Source organism: Parasteatoda tepidariorum, chromosome 12 (assembly GCF_982258835.1).
Source record: "Parasteatoda tepidariorum strain Cologne lab strain chromosome 12, Ptep-v5.0, whole genome shotgun sequence".
NCBI classification, from domain to species: Eukaryota; Metazoa; Arthropoda; class Arachnida; order Araneae; family Theridiidae; genus Parasteatoda; species Parasteatoda tepidariorum.
In genome coordinates, this window is record NC_141766.1 from 52,562,421 (window position 1) to 52,576,975 (window position 14,555).

The window sequence follows — 14,555 nt, forward strand, 5'->3', positions numbered from 1 at the left end:
GTGTTTTATCAAATGAACCGTGGGATGCTATTTAATTAGTTTATCTGGTGGTTTCACCCTTATAAGAGATGGAAAATACTAGACTTTTATTGTGTTATGCAACTTATTGGAGCTGTCACCTACACGTGTGTGAAAGTATCGTGTTCTAATAGTCCAGAATCACATTTTGATCAATGCAAGATGCTCTTCATGAGTTAAATTGAATGGTAGGAATATTATGAAAAAAATTATGTAAAATTATGTAAATTCCAATGTTCTAATATCAGTCCTATATGATATATAGTATATTCCCATTTTGGTTTATATCTCTAAGACCCTGTCGACTCTAAGAATTTAAAAAAAAATTTTGATGATAATTCATCGCTTATAATCCATTAGCATCTAGAAACGTCTATTTATACATTAATTACATCCCGCAAGATTAAATAAAGACGAATCCTAAAATTTAAAACTAATTAACTCTCTCATTAAAAGTGCGAATTGATATCCTCACTTCAAACACTTTCAGTTATATCCGTTGAAAAGGTATTAATGGCTTTCTCTACGATGGAGACCACAAATTATATCATTGCGGTCAAATATGTAGTTAATTACTTGAGTTGGGATTTTCAGCTAGATAGGTGGCGGCATAAATTGCATGCTAGATGCCTAATGACACTTTAAAGGTCACTCAGAGTTTTAGAAGCAATTAGTCGGAAAATGCATTGTGCATAACATTGTCGAAAACTTCTATCTTGAGGAAAAGATAATTTCCGATTATGGGACAATTAAATATTAGCTTTTTAATTTGGGCAAAACTTAGTATAAACCCTTAGCAACTGCATCGTTTTTAAACTCTCGGGAAAGTCAATCCAATTTATGTTAAAGTTACGAATGAGAATCACTTTTTTAAACTTTTTTAACGCATAGACATTAACATTTCAAAAACATGCAGTTTTATTCATTAAAATGATTTTATTGATGCTACGAAATGATTCTTAGCGAATGAATTCGCAAAATAAAAAAAATAATAATATTTAAGTAAAAAAAATAGGTACTTTAAACTTCTATAAACGTTCTAAAACATATAAAAATGTATCAGGAACGTTATTATGTGCTTTAGAATAAAGAAAATGCAATAGTAATTTTTATTTTTGAAGTATAAAGCATGAAACTAGGTAAACATTTGAGAAACGAAATATTTTTGTTCTTCCGAAGCATCAGTTGTGAAATTTTTATGATTTAAAAGAATGAAAAAACTTTCACTAATAATCACTGTACTAGAAAATAAAATTGAACTAGAAAATAATTTTAGAACTACTTTCAATTGAACTTAAGAATAACTTTACATTGAACATTAAAATATCACTAGAGTAAACTTTATCATAAATATAGTAGACTGCAAGCTGTTTCCGACCAACCAGGTTTATTTCTAGCTATATTTTCAAGAAACAGTTTTTTTTTCTTCTTTTTTAAGAATAAGACATGGTTAAGAAATTGAAATTTTTTATTTCATTGACATTTTCTGGTTATATGTTTTATCTAGAACTATTCGATATATATTTTTTTATTTTTTCAAGATAAGATTCTTACAAAAATTTCCATCCATGAACATATAATAAGAATAAATACTCTTGATATGGGGTAAACCAACCAGTAAAGGAACACTAGGGGAGAGTGGGGTCAATTACAACAAGGTACGATTGTAACAGAGCAAAAATTTCGAGTGTCGGGTTCTAGATTTGGTTCCTAGTTGGCGCACAAGGTGTATTTAATAAATCTACCTGTACACCCCTGCTGGCAACCATTTTTATGTACTTTTGAAAGAGTTGCATCACAAAAGATATTTTCACGCTACGTAACTACTTTTTTTGGTATTAGAATATTATATTGTAAAAAAGTAATTTTGTTTAAACAAATAAAAATTATTGACCGAATATGTAAGTGGACACCTTAATTAACATTTCAATAAAAAAAATGAGTTTTGTTAATTAACTAGCATTGTTTTTAACAAATAAAGCTGAAATAGCGTCTTGGAGACGATTGTAACAATAAGTAAAGGGACGATTGTAACAGCTGAAAATAAATAATCTTATGTTTACAAACCATTACTTAACTCTTTAAGAACCACCAATAGTTTCCTATATCATTTATATTATGTTGCATGTGCATTATTTTATTTGTCACCTTTCCCAGCATAAATTAAAATTTTTAACCGCTTAAAGTTAAAAGTTTAACCCTTTAGGTCTCTGTTCATTATTATTTCTACTCCTAAAATATCATTACTATTTTGATCAATAAAAAAATATATCACAACTGTGATAATATGTATAATTAACTATGTTTTAGTTGAATTTATGAACTGTTACAATTGACCCCGTAAGTGGGGACAATTGTAACAAGTGTACGACTGTAAAAAACTGTTAATAACTAATATAATAACATTTGAAATGAGGTATTTATTTTTTTTCTAATAGAGGAGAGTCTACTTTACTCGTCTGTCAATTAATACTAATAATATTTTGGATTTTTTGCTAGTCAAAAATAGTTGAGTAAAAAATGTTACAATTGACCCCACTCTCCCCTACCCAGTGAAGGAACATTTCTTATATATTGATTAAAAATAAGAATTTGAAAGTTTTTCTTTAGATTGATTGGTAACAATAACTTACTGCCAAACAATAGGAAGTCATCTAGCAATGTTTTGGACTACCTGGTCAAATAGACTTCTCTGGAAAAATTTTGAATTTGTTTTTATCTCTGCAACACCTTGTTTCGTTGAAAAAATTATTAGAAGCATAAATTTTCCTTCACTGGTTAGTTTACCCTACACTCTATTTCTATTTTACAACGGTCGTTGAACAGCCAACTCAATTTTGATCTTACAAATACCCATGTTCAAATCCGAGACCTTGTAATTTTGAATCAAACCTGGTGGAAAAGGGAACCCCTAAATCAAGTATTTGAAGAAATTCGCCTTTTTGGATGACTTTTTGATGGAACTAACTCAAATGTACGTTACATTGAGAGTAAAACCACGAAAATCGTTTACGGTTAGCCTAACGGCAAGATAACTCTAACCAATGATTCATCTACTAGTGAGAATAGTTTACGTCTGTACTGTGTTCAGTGTGAGCCGGGTGCGGAAGTCTTATCGCCCCGCCATCGATGGGATTCGAACCCCAGCTACCTCATTGTGAGGTAAAAACTTTATCCCCAGAGTCACCACGGTTCCTCATGATATGCATAGTATAGTATGGAAGAGTTTTGAATAATTTTAATCTTTTGTAAAACTTTTAAAGATATGCATGATCATTTTTGATTTGCGCAGTTTGCTCTACAGGTTATAGCTGATATTTTTTACCATCTTAAGTGCCAAATATCTAAATCGTAGAAAGGAAGAGTGTCAGAATTAGTAACCTAATATCTGTTCCAATTTAATTAATAACATGAACAAAATTATTGTATTCGCTTTCATCAATAAGATTAAATAATATGACAGGCCCTTCAAAGCCCGGGTATTCCGATTATCATAATGGCATACTAAGATCCGAAAATTTATGTATAATATATATATATATATATGGGTTAGTGTTTGTATATATTAATTTCTTTTTAAATATTGGCTGTCATGCATAAATACGGTTTTGATTTCGACAGTTATTGCAATTCAAATGAATAGGGGGTATACTTGGTTCTACGTGGAAAGCAAATAAAATATTTTGATCGAATTTAGTTGACTTGAACTAAATTTTACCATCCTCTTAAAGACCTTATATCTAATATTAATAGCTGGAACATTTATTAAATTTCTTGTCTGTGTAGACAATCTTATATTAGACAGACTAAACGCAGTCTTTAAACATCGATGTAAAGAGCATTAAAAATATTTCCAAAATCAGGATATTAAACAATCAACCATCACCCTACTTAGTTAGAATTCTAATCATTGTCTTGAGTTTTTTTCTAAAATGATTAAACACTACTCTTCCTCTAACGAGCATTATTTCAAGGAATCAATCCATATCTTAAAAATAAATTCTAATGATATCGTTTATGATCTTTCTAGTATCTCAGCTTTCCCTAATGTGTGGAAATCTCCATTTAGTAGTTTGCTTCCTAGTGTTCCTGCCAAGCACCCTTACACCTATCACTTATCAAAGTGCTTTTTATTATTGTGTTCAATTGTCTCGTGTTTGTTGTCCTGATTGGTTAAAAAACTTTGCAGGCATTTATCTCTATACTTTGTTATTATTGTTTGGAGTTTAAACTCTGAGAAATATTCTTGATCAGTAAACTGAAACCATGTTATGTCCATTTTTGTATTTGATCTGTGCTTTATTTACATTCCTTTCAGTTTAATTACTGTAATACTTTTTTTTTCTACATGTGGTCAAAAATTTAAATTTTCCATGTGGGCACTTCACCGAAAAAAACGGACAACCTTGAATAACTTTTGATTTAATGTTTGGATCTTCACAACTTAATGGTTAAATAGGTAGACCTTAAATATGCTATTTAATTAATGCAGTTGATATTTTAAGTAACGAAATCAAGCACAAAAATGTTCTTCTTCTGAATAAACATAGCTTTTATTCAATGGATTTCTGATCCTCAAGTGACAGGGGGGGGAGCTGCAATCAGGGAAATATAACCCCCAATTTATTTGGGGAAATATGTTTGGTCAAGAGACTCCAAAGTTTTGACTCAACAATGTTAATTTTATTTCTTGCGTATTTCCTGAACCTTATAAGCAAATTGATAAATTTTTGAGCTCCAAATTCCTCAGTCCAATATAATTTCATAGAAAAAATAGTTTTAATTAAATATTTATTATTTTTTATTATTTTATTTAATAGTAGTCTAACTTTTTCTAAAATTTTTACATCATTCTATGTTATGTAATTTTACATGGCAGAATACAAAATTAGCAAGCTCCTGCAGATTTAATTTTTGAATGTACGAGTTTTTAAAAATTAAATTTCTCAGGAACTATTAAACCTATTTTGCTATAAGTTTTATAAATGAAAATTTACATACCAGAAATATTGCAAAAATTGAATACCTTACAATCCCAAATTTTTTCGACTATTATTAAATAAACGAATTAAAAAATAATAAATAGTTAAAAAAATTTAGATGGAATTATTTTGGATAAATGAATTTTATATTTGTGAGCAAAAATGCTTGATATGGTGAGGGGAGATTGCTTCCCCGCCATTAGCCGTCAAGGGTTGTATAGTGGTTTACATGAATGTTCATTTAGGCCAATATTGAATGAATAAAACAATAACGCTTCCAGGAAATGATGTACAAATCGTTGAATGTAAATTTAGATTTTATTAAGCATAATTTGTAAATTAGAAAATGGCCATTTCTTCAAAAAAAATAAGAAATCCCTTAAAGGGATGAAATAAGAATATCCTCTATTGAGAGATCATAAAACTAGAACAACATTTCTGACCGTTAGAAAATTGAGGCTGGGGAGGCCCCCTAAAAGGGGTCCCAGCCTCACCAATTTAGAAATTCAAAAAGTGAATATATTTATTCTCAACGGACAGAGAAAGAGTATGGGTAGGAGATCCAAAATTTGGCGATTTATCATAAATATCATAGCCAAAAACAAAGCGAACTAGCATATCCACATGGGTTTAAAAGAACACCTTGGCGATCACGAGTCGCCAACAAATTTATGTGAATTATTATAACCATGCAACCGAAACATTTAGCCGTTGGAAAATTAGAATCAAAAGTTAGAAATAGATTTTTGTTTTCGATTAGAGGCGACAGTGAATTTATATGTCTGCATAATAATGAAATAAAAAGAAAGTATCCGTTACATTGATCTGGAAGAGAAGAAATAAATATTTTATGTTTGTTTAAAAAGATTAAGTTTTTGATTTATTTTAAAAATAATTCTATTAATAAAAATAAGCTTAAGTAATGAAGGATATTTTAAAAGATAGAAAATAAATATGTGTATGCCAATTCTGGCATCACACTTGAATTCGCTTGAAATGTTATCAATATATGACGAAAAACGCAAAATGTAAAATTTAAATTATGGAATCAAAACTTTGGACAGCTCTCCTAGGAAAGTGTGTTTTTGTGCTGGATTTTGCAGCTTGAAATATCTTCAGCACTCACTAATTAGCATATTTGAGGTCACCGCCTCGAACCATTGAGTTTGAGTCCTAGACCGTGAAGATCCGATCACTATATCAAAAGTTATTCAGATTACTTTTTTCAAATCACAGCACATGCCTTTTACAACACATTTTCATAATTATCTATTTAATTATGGACAAAAAAGAATATTAGAAAGATGCAAAGGTAACTTCGAAGTATACAATTAAAGTGTTTTGCCCATTTTTTTAATTTCATTAGCAACTATTTTTATGACAATAGTTAAACTTATTTTTTGCGGTGGGGTTTAAATAACATAACAAAGCATTTATTGTGCATTCTTAAAGAAACATTAAATAAACATATCTTGAATGATTTTTTTTCGAACTTTAAGAAAGTTTCCCCTTATAAAACTTTCGTTTCCTTTGCAATGATTGAACACATAAGGGCATTTCGTATCTTTTACACTGACAGATAAACAATTGATGCTCATGTTCAACAATTCAAAAGAACTTAATTACCCATAAAATAGCAAACATAGTTAACAATAAACTTTTGAAAGAATCGTTCTGCTTCTTTCGTTTCTTTTTCTTCTGAAGTTGCAACATTTAGAGCATTATGGAGGGCGAAACACTGAATAGATGTTTATTCAAGTAGAACACTTGAAGAAAAAGAACGTTAAGTATTTGTTTAAAATTTGAAGCTAGTTTTAGATTTCTTGTATTCGAATTTCGCTTGCTTTATTTCTTCAAACACTTTTACACATGGAGAAAGAATTTCGTAAAAATAATTTCAGAAAAGCATTTTCTCTATTTTTAAAGAATTGTTAGTTAATGAACGTATCTTCTTAACGCAATATATTTTTTTTGATAAATTTTGTAAAGGAAATTGTTATTTACGTTTATATTATATTTTTTCATGAAAAGTGTTTACGTGTTGTTAGAATTTGCAGGAGCAGGCTTTAAAATAAGTAAAAAACTGACACTATTTTAAAATTGAGGCCAATTATTAATTGAAATTGCATTTAAAATTATTATACATTTTAAAATTGGGCCATACTTCGCATTCTAAGCTCGCGTATTTTCCTCGGACAAAACGGCGAATATGAAAACTAATTGGTTTTGAAACTTTAAGCTTTTAAAATAGTCACCACTCATACGGAATAATCGAATTTCAAAGTTTAAACTTTTTTTCGCGTGATTATGAAAATGTCAATTATCTCATTTTGTCGAAAATGCGATACGCAAACAGAAATCAGGTTAAAATCCTTATTCTGAGAAGTAAGGCTGCTTATAATTTGTAGACGGTAAGAACTCCCCCCGCTTCAAATTCTGAGACCAGCTGCTGCTATGGAAACAAGAATAGCGTATTTCAGGGAGGGTAGCTTCTCGTCCCTCTAGTGCTAACACATTAGACAGAAGAAAAATATTTCCTTTTTTCACCGTCCTCACATCCCTACTTGAAAAAGTTATACATCGTTATCATGGTCACCGCCACAGGTCCAGATGAATGTCTAGGGGAGTTCTTTAGACAATTAGTCGAGTACTTTAGACAATTTATAGTGTTTTTAGTTTACTGAATGGAAGGTGGCAAAATCGTGTATGGTTAGTGTTTAAATATTTCAGTTATTTAAGAGATATAACACACACTCAAATCACTATTTTCAAAAACACTAATTTATTTTAACGTTTTCTCCTGTTGCATGGTCATTGTAACTTCCATTAATAGATAATTAACAATAATGAATATTGACCTTGAATTAAATAACTACGCATATTATTACATACAGTCCAATTATAAAACATTATTTTAAAATATTAATTTACAAATTTGCAATCTGGCAACAGAGTAGTGATACAAAAATAAGTTGGCAATAATTCAAGCTCTTGTTTTGAAAACATTCTACCTGTCATACAGATTCTAGTAAAATTGCTGGATTCTGCACTTATCCAACGTAAACTTTCTTATCTTTGCATTTATCCAAAGCAAGATTAAGCAACGTAATTCGGCAAAATGAAGTACAAGAATATTCATAGGATCGGATAAGAGTAATTTGCAGTCGAAGGGGTATCACTGAAATATCAAGATGAATGTTGCGTTTATAATATTTATCATCAATCCCATAATCTTTATCTTCTTAAACAGTGTATTTTTTTAAGCCTTTTACATCTAATATTTCGTTTTCATACTTTTCCTAGATAAATATAACATTTATCTATATGACTATCTTATATTTATATTTTTTGGCTACTTTGGTTTGAATGATAATATCTCAAAAATCGTTAGGTCCATATTTAGCTTATATATTTCACCTTATGTTTTTTTCCTCACATCATCCAATACGAACTATTTTTCAGTCAGCTACGAATTGCAACCAACACCCTATTAAACGTCAACCATTAATCTATAACATTTTTTAAAAAAATCTAGAGATGCGTAACTTAGGCTGGAATCTTTCAACCTACCAATTTTTGATAATTCACTTGTTTAATTGAGCTGAAAGATCCTGCCGATAGGATATACCCGATGAGTAAAAGCAAATTCTTTTGATTGGCGCTGCTTTTGCGGCTTGACTGGCTTGTATGCGTTTCAAGTGGGGATTATAAATAGTTCTCAACGATAAAAATAGTAAATGATGATTATATTACGCCATATTTTCTCAAATAATTTTTGTAGATACATATGCCAATGTCCCATTTTTTACAGAAAGTAATTCGAGTTATAGCTTAGTACTGCTTTATTTTGCTGTTCTGAAGCATTATTATTTTGATAATTAACGTACAAAAAACCTAGACATTATTTTTGTCAAGGGATACGTAGCATGTTTATAAAATATAATTTTCAAAACACTGAAAATTTGTTAAAAAAAAAAAAAAAAAAAAAAAAAAAAAAAACACGATAATTTCTATTTCTAAAAATTGTACGGACGTCAAATATCACAATTTATAAGACAGCTAATGTTTCCCTTGTTTAAAGTATTCGTAGTTTTGCTAGATATTGATGGAAGTTGGTTGGTTGGTTGGTGTCGTATCCTCTATAGAATCATATTTCATGGTGTGCTTGAATAGTTTTTGTTATTTCTATGGCATTAAAAGAATACAAATCCTCTTCTGTGGGGTAGTTTAAAAGGTGAAGGCCTGCAGCGACTGCAGGGCAGTTAAAAACATGATATGGTGTCAGTTCCACATTAAGACAGTTGCCACAGTTTTGATATTTTCTAGTCTTATCTGTAGAAATTTTCATGTTTTTATGATGTTTTGTTCTTAGTCTGATGAGAGTAGTGGCTGTCTTCCTATCGATGTCAAGATTAGTTATTTGATCTTGGGCTTTGATTTTTAAAGGGGTGAATAGTTTTGATTTTGCATAAGCATTTGCATCTGCCAACGTGGTTGGGATTGAGTTTTGATTTAGATCTCTGGCATTTTTAGCCAAGGAATCAGCTATTTCATTAAACTCTAGGTTCACATGGGCGGGAATCCACTGCAAGAAGCAATTTTTCCGGAGGCGCTGAAGTTGTCCAAGTTGTTCTATGATATTCAGGACAAGGCTTGAGGTACCTTTGCTGAGGGCCTGTAAGGCAGACCTGCAGTCGCTGAAGATGGTGATACCACTAAGCTGCTCCGAAGGTTCAAGATTGATGTACGTTTCGATAGCCGTAGAAATGGCTATCAATTCTGCTGTAAAATTAGATGCGATTTTTCCAGCACCAGTTGCGAATTCTCGTCTTTGATCATCAGGAAGGAGCAGTACCACTCCCGCACCTCCGTTGGTGAAGGTGGAGTCAGAAGATCCATCAGTAAAAGCCCTGACATGATTGAGGCCAGATAGAGAGTCGATAGTTTTCATCCCAATTTCCTTGAGTTTATTCGCGTGGTCTTTTTTCGAGCAGGGCTCGATGAGTTCTAGACAGATTGTCGTATTCTCTGGAACAACTCCAATAGCGGGAGTTTCGTTTCTGATAAGACAGTCTTCGGGTTTAAGGTGAATTTTTTCTCTGATGGCCCTGTCAAACAGAAGGGGAGATGACCTTTTGAGTCTAGATTTCTTATTCCAGTTTATAATAGTACGATGTGAAATGTGCCCCTCGTCAAGACTATGGGCATTATTTGTAAATTAAATTTTGATGGAAGTTTAATGACATAAAAGCTTGTGTTGGTTATTACCTTACAGAAAAATTGTCATGCACATAATTTAAAGAAAAGAAATTTTGCTATAAATATGATTATTTTAAAGAGAAACCAAACAATATATAATCCCAGATACCACTAGATTGTCATAGTGACGTCAAAAACTGTTACAGTAGTTACAGGTGTGGTCATTTTGAATTCTCCTTAGGTCTTAATTTGACTTTGACGTTATTTCGTCTTGTGATATCACAGATTGTCATAGTAACGTCAAAAACGGTAACAGTAGTCACAGTTAAGACCATTTTGAAATCTCCCTAGTTCTTAATTTGACTTTGATGTTATTTCGTCGTGTGATATCACAGATTGTCATAGTGACGTCATAAACGGTAGCAGTAGTCACATGTGAGATCATTTTGAAATCTCCCTAGGTCTTAATTTGACCTTGATGACCTTGATGTTATTTCGTCTTGCGATATCACATAAAGTTCACCCTGACTATTTATTGCGACTTTTGTTACTCGGTAGTCACAACTATACTTAATTGGAACTAAACTCCGATAATATTAATCAAATTTTGAGTATGTAGAATAAGGAAATATGTAGGGTTCTAACAAGTAGGCTATAACGCTCTATCAGGTAATGTGTTACGACTGCAGAATCGCAATGTAAAGTGCAGGGAAAAAAGCACTCAAAAATTAAAAAATTAGTTCAATATTGTGATAAGAATGCTAAGAATTAATTAAGAGCTTTTATCTTAAAACTATAAAACGAAACCAAATGAAAACCATTAAAGTATCCCAAGATTTCGCAACTGTATTTGTTTATTTAGAGATACTATTAGTGATTGTAAAGAATAATTTACTGAAATACATCTTATTTTCTTACTTTTGCTACCTATTTTTTGATTTCTTAAGGACCCTATGATCCTTGATATGTCAATTCTGATTAATGAAGAGTAGCCATCTCGTCTTGATTTTAGGTGACCATCTCTCCTAAGTTGATGGTGAGATCGTGAGGAATTTATAGCAGCACTGCACTATACTTTTTACTCTGGAATAAAGATTGGACTATGTATGCACTTTTAAGGTACAGCTGGTGGTAAAAAATATACCCTACGAAATGCAACTCACGAAATATATTTGATAATCATTAAAAATAAACATTAAGCATTTATAAAAAATGTGAATTAGTTTTTATTTATTATATATATTTCGATACCGTGAACTTGCACAATATATAATTTTCAAGTGATTACATGATCATCCCATGCAGCAAAGTTGCTGCCTCTTAAATATACATGCTATCTTCAGCAAAGCTGAATGAAGCCTAACAAATTTTTTTAACAATTAATCAAAACTAAATTAAAAACACTTTTAGAATGCTTAAAATAACTTAAATGAAAGTTCAAAAGTTTAAAAAGGGCTATTTTAAAATTAAATGAAATATAAAAGTAAAAACTTTAATGTGTTTGACTTATGGTGATAAACTAATTAAGTATCATTTTAAATACTTAAGGACAAAGTATTATAATGTTATAATGTAAGGAAAAATGCAGTATTTATTGCTTTATCTCACCCTTTTTTTAATCTGTAAGAAGCAGCATTTTTTTTTAACAAAAATAAAACAATAAGACAGAATGAAATATTTAATGCGAAAACAGTGCCTAAAGAAAAATGTTTCTTAAGCTATTTTTGTTGTTGATTGGTGAGAATTTCGTTGAATTTCAACGAATCCATTACACAAGAATACACCCTATTTCTCTTCACTCATTAAAGCCGAGTAATCGAGGGTAAGATTTTATAGGATAAACAAAAAGCCGTGAAATTTTTTTACTACCTAATTACCCCATTAAAGCAGAAAGTGATAAATCAAAAAGAAAATTTTTGCACTTGTAAGCAGCAATGTTTTGCCAAAAGCTCTCAATTTCTTTGCTTCCGTATTGGTGTAATTAAAAGCGGCGCGTTATAATTCCTGAAAAATAATTAAAAACATGTCAGCTTTCAGTGAAATATTATTAAATAAGAACGCCGTTTTCTTATGTTTTTTCAATATCTTAGAAACTAATGAAAATGAAGTAAATTTAATTTAAAAATCGTCTAAGAATGTAATGATTGGGATTGAATTAATGAGTTTTATATTAGTTTAGACTTATTTTCATTTAAAATACATTAAGAACTAGAATAAAAGATTCATTTCATTGAATGGAAATGTATTGAGCAAATCAAATTGTTCTATATTGCTAAATTTCAGGTAGAATTGTAAAATGGACTTGGTTCAAAAATGAAAACTTTGTAAAATTATTTTTTGAAAAAATCATTCTTTACATCTTTACCTGAAAATTACTATATATTTTGCAAAAAAACATATTCTTAATGTGTATACAGTTAGTTTAAATTTATTAAATGTTCTTTTTCGCTTAATATAATTTTTTTACTTAATTTACTTACGCCTGTTTATTTAATTATTCAGTTATTTTTTTGATCAACCAGGTCAAGCAAAATGTCTATTTTATAGCTTTTTTGTATTTTTAAATTAATAAAACAACTAAAATGAGCAATTTAAAAAAGCAATTTTTAACCTTACTATTAGGATATAATTATAAACATTGTTGGTTGAATAAGCATAGTCAAATTTCCCTAAATAATTTTCAAATTAAATTCAGAAAGCGCATATTTATTTTTATAACATTTAATTCTAAATAATTCATATAATTAAAAAGTTACAAGGAATCTATATCAATCCTATATTAATGCATACATTCATAAACAAATATTTTCTTAATCTCATCATAATCTTAACATTTATAGAAACGAATATATATATATATAGAAATAACAACCATGTCAAAATATTTCAAAGGAGCCTATTTCTACCAAGCATCTCTTGAAAAAAAAAACACAATTTATTTTATAAAATTCCAAACAGTTGTTTTTCCAGACCTAAATTTTTAATGCAGTTGCTTTCAACTTACATTTATTCTTTCCATACGCCCATCTAAACAGAACAATACATATCGATTGAAATGACTTTACATAACATTCATGCCTAGAGCAATGTTTTTTTCAATTGCGGTATTCAATCTGATAGACGTGCTTCCTTAAACAGAGTACCGTGATATCACGTGTCTAAGGAATGGCGAAATATCATCCCACGATGAATCGACCTAAGTGATTTTTCTATATTACAACTGCAAAGAGAAAAAAAAGCCTTTGCATACTAGCTCAGAAAAATGATTTAAACTAAGATAGACGGTATATTTTATAGACATATTTGGGCAAATATATAGTAATGGAAGTTACGCAATTTAAATAATGGCGATTTAGTAATGGCGATATAGTATGAATATGGCTCGTGGGAAAGAGCGTCTGCCTTCCAACGCAGTGAACCGGGTTTGAATCCCTGCGATAGCTGGTCGATACGAATTCCGCACCCGAACTTGCACCAACCACAGTGCTGACGAAAAATGTCCTCAGTGGTAACCAATCAAAGGTAAGAGTCCCCTTGCCATCAGGCTAACCATGGGAGTTTTTCCTCTCCATGTAACGCAAATACGGGTTAGTTCCATCAAAAAAGTCCTTCAAGAAGGCAAAATTTCTCCCTATACTTGATCCAGAATTTCCCTTGCCTTTTGGATTGGGTTCAAATTGCAAGATAACTGAGTTGAAGATTGATAGTCGTATATTCAATGGGTCAGCTTCTCAACACTTGCTATCACATATATTTTTTTTTATTTAAATATACATCAAATTTTAATTCATTAAATGTCATAAGCTAGTGGCCAATGAAAATACTGTTCTAACAATTTGGTGGAAACTGTTTTGCCCAAGCAATTGGGTCGACTATTCAACGACGTTTATAAAGCAAACGGTTAATAAACAAGAGAGAGAATAATTATAAAAGAACATATTTTTTTAAATTTATGTACAACATATGCATTAACAAAACACATTAAGTCCTTTAAAAGATAAATTTGTTCGATAAACTTGCTTATCAAATATGTAAGATTATATAACAACTTCTCCATTGAAAACATATAAAAAATAGGTAAATTCAGTTCTCAAATAAAAGAACAAGTGGAGATAAATAAATTTAACTGTAACATTTATTTCTTCAAAAATAGTTTGAAACTTATATACCAAATTATTATTCTGAGTTTCGCAAAAAACAGTATTTAAAAGTGCGTATCTTGTCTATTTCGAATTAGCCTTAATATTCTCTCTGCTGATTTAAAAATTAAATTTATTTTAAGAATTACTAACTTTATATTGTGTCATAAAAATAATTTCACTGACTCTTACGTTTATCATATTTTACTGTAATTGT